The 7,021-nt window shown below is 41.7% G+C and overlaps 1 pseudogene; it reads right to left on the minus strand.

Moving 5' to 3' along the window:
* Window positions 1-1,480: 1,480 nt before the first annotated feature.
* Window positions 1,481-2,431, minus strand: LOC147891463 (secreted RxLR effector protein 161 pseudogene; annotated as a pseudogene).
* Window positions 2,432-7,021: the final 4,590 nt, after the last annotated feature.

The raw sequence follows: 7,021 nt of genomic DNA on the forward strand, positions 1-7,021 counted from the left end.
ACTAGGTTTCTTTTTTCTTTTTAAGGAAAAAGGATCCTAAGGGTATCCATAGGTAGTGTTAGACTGCCTGTTCCATTTTATCAATGGAAGTGTGGGACTTATTACCCAAGTTGACGTGCCTACCTTGAGTAGGGTATGATGTACATCATGGAGAGTTGTAGTCTTAATAATGGAGTTGTTAAAGGCTTAAACCATATTGAGATAGCAAAAAACGTAAAAAACCTGACAAGAACTATTCCATAACAATTTGGCACTATTAAGCCCACCTCTATATCTTATGTAGTAGGAAAAACTCTAAACCTAGGTATAGATACATGGAAACTAGGAAGGAGTCAAGACAAAAGGATTCTAGCAACTTAGCTAGGGGTGAAAATAACCAAGAAAGTGGTTCTGTAGATACTTTAAACATCATACAAGATGAAAATATAAGTGTAGAACATTATAAAGATCCGTGGGATTGGTATAGTTCATTACCAACTTTCAAAGGGGTAAGGGGAGTGATAAACCAAGAGGGGAGCACACATATAAGAAACTTTAGATGCATGGACATGCAATGCTTGTGTTTGTAAAAGAATGTTTTCAATTGTCTTCTTGCATTAATAATTTCTTGATGTGAAGTCTTATTAGGGATTGGGCATTGTTGGTTAAGAGGATCACAAGGGACATGATTGTAGAGGGGGAACCACAAGGCTGTTGAGTATATTGGAGTGAGTTGGCCTATAGTGGAGCGCAAAAAACAAATACTCCAAATATTGACCCAAGCAATATTCCCAAACGAGCAATCACTTCATACTTGGGGAAGGGAGCAATCACTTCATACTTGGGGAAGGGAGCAATCTTACCCATATTATCATAGGAAGAGAACCATATTATTCGGTCACTACATCACTCAAGGATCCACCCAAATTTTGGTTCAGAAATCTTAGACTTCTCCAAATTTAAAAAAAATTAGATTTAGTGCGATCTCTATGCGACTCACTCGATTCTACATCCTGTGTTATAGGAGAAGTTTATGCCAAACTTAAGGCTTTAGAAGAAATTTTAGAAAAGGAGATGATGACCCCGACAACTATGTTCCAAAAATGAGGAAACCTAGGATGATGACCAAATACAACCGCTTAGAGATAGACTTGAAAAATCTCAGAGAAACCATGATTCAATTCTAGCCATCTTATTTCTATATGTAAAGATTTTGAGAATTGTTATCCCATAATTAAATAGAATAAATCTTTTGGTTTCTCCTTATGTTGTATGAGGATTATCATCTTTTAAAGCCTAGCATGACAATTGTTTTACCTTCTTTGTATGCAAGATGGTCACTGTTGGAACACGGATGCAAGCACGCACAGGAAGCACGAAGGAGAAGAAGCCCGTAAGCACACAACACACAGAGTGTGTCTTCCTTAGTGTGCACAATACAAAGATACAAAGATTATGCCCTAGAATGAGACTGGGCGTATATCTAGTGCACGGGGGAAAAAACCTCCTAATGAGGGAAAAAGTGCCCCAACGGTCCTAAGTGTGATCACACACATCACTACCATAATACATCAACAAATCCCCCTTGGGAGTGATGCAGTGATCAAGAGCTGGCACTAAATGTATAGGGAAGTGCCAAGCCCTACAAAGGTGATCAATCCACAAAGGGAAGCAAGCCCAAAGCTTTGCGGAAAGCTTCGAACTTCTCACAAGAAAGCGCCTAGATCGGCAAGGTTGTCCTGTGTCGGCACATAAACCAAGCTGATCTCTCCTACTGAGAGTCTCTCCCTGACATAGTGATAATGCACCTCAATGTGCTTTGTGCGAGCATGAAACATTGGGTTTCTCGCAACTGCCAATGCGCTCTGACTGTCAGTGTAGATGGTGGTGGCAGTCTCCTGTCCAATGCCCAAATCAGCCACAAGGCATCTGAGCCAAACACACTCAACCATAGCTGTGAAGACTGCCCTGTACTTAGCTTCACAACTGGAAGTGGCCACTGTAGGCTGCTTCTTGCTCAATCATGATATGCATGAGCTTCCAAGCATGAAGCAAAAACCACTAGTGGACACGCGGGTGTCATAGCAACTAGCCCAATCCGAGTCCGAAAAAGCATGCAAATCTGGCAGTAATGTACCCCCCTTGGGATAAAACAACCCAAGATGTATAGTGCCATGTAAATAGTGAAAAATCCGCTTAACTGCCTTCCAATGCTTAGACCCTGGGCTATGCATAAACCTGCTCACCTATGAGACTGCAAACTGAATATCTGGCCTGGTTATGCATACATAAATGAGACATCCAACACTTTGCTGATAGAGGGTGACATCAAAGTGATCTCCAGCGTCATGAAGACTTAATTTTAAACCTGTCTCCATAGGAGTAGCAATAGGCTTGCTGTCTTCAAGGCCAAATCTCCTCAACAATGTCTCTACATATTGTGTCTGACACAAAGCAATCCCTTCAGCACATTGTTTAAACTGAATGCCCAAGTAATGATGCAAAATCCCCAAGTCTGACATCTCAAACGAGGCATTCAAATCAGTCTTAAAATTAGCAATATGCATCTCATCAGGACCAATGAGCAGCATGTCATCGACGTATAGAACAATGATCAGAAATACAGCACCCGCACGTTTGACATACAAGGTGCTCTCAGTTGGGGACTGTTATGAAAACCAAGTGCAGTCAAATAGGCATGTATCTTTTCATACCAAGCACGAGGTGCTTGTTTCAAACCATACAAAGCCTTTTTCAGCCTGCACACTTTGTTTTCTTGCCCTTTCTGTACAAAACCACGAGGCTGCATTACATAGACTTCTTCATGCAAGTCCCCATTCAAGAATACAGTTTTAATGTCCAACTGATGTACATTCCAACCATTGTAAGTTGCAATAGCACAGATGCTACGAATGGTGGTCATACAACAAGTGGGAGCAAAGGTCTCCTCAAAATCAATGCCCTTTTCCTGAGAATACCCCTTTGCAACAAGCCTAGCATTGTAGCGATCAATGCTACCATCAGGCTTACGTTTTAACTTAAACACCCACTTGGTACCAATGGCCTTTTTACCAACAGGCAAATCAACTAAAGACCATGTCCCATTCTTCATAATAGCATCAAACTTTGTTTGCATAGTAGCACACCAATTTTCTGATTTCTGTGCTTCATCATATGTAACAGGCTCATCCTCATCACAGAGATTGGAAACAGCCAAAGCATAACAATCTGATGCGTAAGACATATGCTGAGAGCCAGAACGAGTATGACTAGGCAACGGTGCATCCAATTTACTGTCACGCAATGTTTGCACCAACCATTTAGGCATGTTTCTAGCCTCCTCATTTTCAACCCTCTCATCATGCAGTACATCATGTACATCTGCATCAGCAATAGGCTGATCTATGAACTCATTTGAAACTTGCAAAGGCTGATTTTGTACCTCATGATGATCCACATGTGATGGACCACCACCAAAAAGAGGTAACAAACTGTCATGTATGTCACGTGAGCTGATTTCTGAGTCTGAAAGCAATGGCTGAACAGCATCTTCCACAAACACTACATCTCAGCTAACCAAAATTCGCTTCGTTTGTGGGTGATATAGCCTATAACCCTTACTTTCAGAACTGTAACCAATTTGACAGCCTTATCATCCAATTTTCTGTGATGTTGCTGAAGCACTAATGCATATGCCAGGCAACCAAAAACATACAGATGAGCAACAGATGGCTTTTTACCATGCCAAGCTTCATATGGAGTGATAGACTGCAACGCTTTGGTGGGACACCTGTTCAGTACATAAGTGGCACACATAATAGCCTCAAGCCAAAAACCATGAGGTAATGCTTGGCTCTTGACCATACATCTTGCCATTTCCATGAGAGACCTATTTTTTCTCCAAGCTACACCATTTTGTTGTGGTGTATAAGGCACTGTACACTGGTGTTTTATCCCACGTTCTGCCAGAAATGCATCAAACTGTTTTGTCATGTACTCCCCCCCTCGATCAGAACGGAGGGTGCCCACTTTACATCCTGACAAATTTTCAGCCATAGATACAAACTATCTGAAGCACAAAAACACTTCAGACTTCACCTTCAAAGGATACACCCATGCATGCCTAGAGTAATCATCAATGAAAGTCACAAAGTATAGGTAATGCCCAAAAGACGGTGTTTGCATAGGACCACAAACATCACTGTGTATGAGCTACAATTTGGGTGCAGCTCTCACTGAACCATCCTTTGGAAAGGAAGAACGCTGCATTTTACCCAATATGCAGCCCTCACATACATGTTTAACTGGTGTCTGTAAGGTAGGCAATGAAGACACCATATCATACTTCTACAGATGCAACGAACTAGCAAAATTCAGATGACCAAAACGTGCATGCCAAAGTTTTGCTTCTGAAACAGCTTTTAAGTCAGATACCGAACATGCTGCATCTTCCACACTATTCACATAAGCATCCAGCTTGTAAAGCCCATGGGTTAATGAACCAGATGCCACAATTGTATCACCAGAACTTAGATCATGAACTGTACACCTGTCATCCACAAATTTGACAATCAAACCAAATCTGGTAAGTGCAGAAATTGACAGCAAGTTCTTTTTGATCCCTGGTACATACAAGGCATCTTTGAGTGTGAACGCATTGCCATTTACAGCAATAAGTACAATGGTACCAACCCCTCTTACTGGATACAAGGAATTATCTGCACATGTAACAGTATTCCCTGTAGGGGCAGACTCAAGACAACTGAATATGTCACGCTGCGAAGTTATATGTTTTGTGGCACCATTGTCAAAGTACCACACCTAAGAATCTACTGCAGACATACATGCATCATGTATAGATGGGTTATAGCTGCAATGCACATTAAAAGCCCATTCTGTATCCTGCACCATATTTGCAGATTCTGAATCGGAAGGAGAGGCATCTGCAACAGCCATACCAGCCTCTTTCTTCTTTGCCTCTTTAAGCTTCAACTTTGGACAGTCCTTAATGAGATGATCATTTGCCTTATAGTAGTTGCAATGCAGTTTCTTCTTAGACTTGTCAACAGTTTTATCAGATTTAGTACTCTTGGAAGCAGCAGTTTTCAACTTGTTGGTCGAAGAGGAATTTGCATTACCTCTTTGAGCAGCCACAAAAGCCTGATCGGCAACACGCTGCTTAGACCTGTTTTGCCTGGACTGGTCTTCCTACAAGAGTATAGCAACCAGATCATCAAACTTGATTGCCTCAGGATTCCCTTTGTCACAAGTCTGAAGGTGGAAGCAAAACTCTGATATGAATCTGGTAAGCCATTCAAAACTGTTTGCACAAGGGAACTGCCAGGAATGATTTCATCTGCAGCAATTAACTGCTCATTGAGATCCTTGATCTCTGTAAGGAAAATGTCCATGGAATCTCCTTCTTCCATGTGCTTTGACTCTAGCTGTTTTCTGAGATAGGCAACATGTGCCTCATTCCTACCTGCGTACAAACGTGCAAGTATATCCCAAGCCTGCTTGGCTATTTTTGCTGAACGAATGTGTGGGACTATGATGCGTTTCACAGACAACGCAATCAAGGCATGTGCCTGAGCATCTCTGCCATCCCAATGGAGCTGTTCAGCAGTGGGTAAGACTGCACCAGTAGCAGCAACAGGAATAGAACTGCTAGTGCCAACTGCATCCTCTACAGTACCACTGTCCACATTTGCTAGACGTACATCAAGACCTTGCACAATGTTCCAGAAACCTTTTGAAACAAGTACATGACGCATCATGTATGCCCACAGTGGGATAGTTATTTCCATCCGACTTATCCTCAGTAGACAGCATGCGAAATACATCGTTTTCTGACATTATCACTGAAAACCTGTATACTGACTAACACAAGTACCTACTAACAAAGGAGGAGCTTAGATAGAACCTGTAACTATAGAAACAGCGTCGATGAAGCAAGTTGATGACGAAATTGTAGAAATCGATGAAGAACAGGTGAAAACCATCTGCACCGGGTAGTCCGCAGAAAGCTAGCAGCACGCGAATGGCCCCTTAAACACGCCCGAAACGGCCTAGAAACTGCAAAAATTCAGTTTACTCAATTTACTATGTAAATTTGCTATGTAAATTGCACAGTATACCTAGATCTCTCTCCACCTCCGAGGACGCCTCAATCTGATGAAGATAGGTCTGCTCTAGGACGGCGTAGGCAGACAAGCGCCAGGTGTAGTAGCCTCCTCTGATACCAACTGTTGGAACACGGATGCAAGCACGCACAGAAAGCACAAAGGAGAAGAAGCCCGTAAGCACACAACACACAGAGTGTGTCTTCCTTAGTGTGCACAATACAAAGATACAAAGATTATGCCCTAGAATGAGACTGGGCGTATATCTAGTGCACGGGGTAAAAAACCTCCTAATGAGGGAAAAAGTGCCCCGGCGGTCCTACTACCATAATACATCAACAGTCACAGATCTCGCACAAGTGGTTGAATGATGAAGTACACCTTGCTTTAGAGCATGTGTATGAACACATAGGAACCACTTGGTCGGTTGAAGCCAGAGAAGGAATACTAAGGAATATTCCTCACATAGTCTTCCCTCCTCATCATAGCAAGTATCACTGAGCGAACCCTTCATATCTATCTGAAAAATACTCTCCAAGTTGAAAGCTTTGAAGAAGGTGGTAGGCAAGAATATGATGGGGAACCTGCTTCAGTTCATATCTCCTATACAACCATCACCCCATAACATTAGGGTTGAATCACTCACATAAATCTAGGGCTAGTAGCTAGAAATATTAGAAACCAATTACTAAACTAGCCTAAAGTCATCAATTCAAAATTTTTGTATCAGACAAATCAAACTCAATACATCTTTTTGATCAATGACATGTAAAAGTCTTATTCCTCTCTCATCTTGACCTAAATTGCAAATTTTGTATGATCTTATTAACCATAGCTATAACTCTTGAGGTATCTAAAGTTACTCTTTTTCTTGCAAAACCTACATCATATCTAGATGTGCCAATGGACCAGGCCAAGTC

Source organism: Dipteris shenzhenensis, chromosome 18 (assembly GCF_047967505.1).
Source record: "Dipteris shenzhenensis isolate YYH24624 ecotype China chromosome 18, Dip_SZ_1.0, whole genome shotgun sequence".
Lineage (NCBI taxonomy): Eukaryota > Viridiplantae > Streptophyta > Polypodiopsida > Gleicheniales > Dipteridaceae > Dipteris > Dipteris shenzhenensis.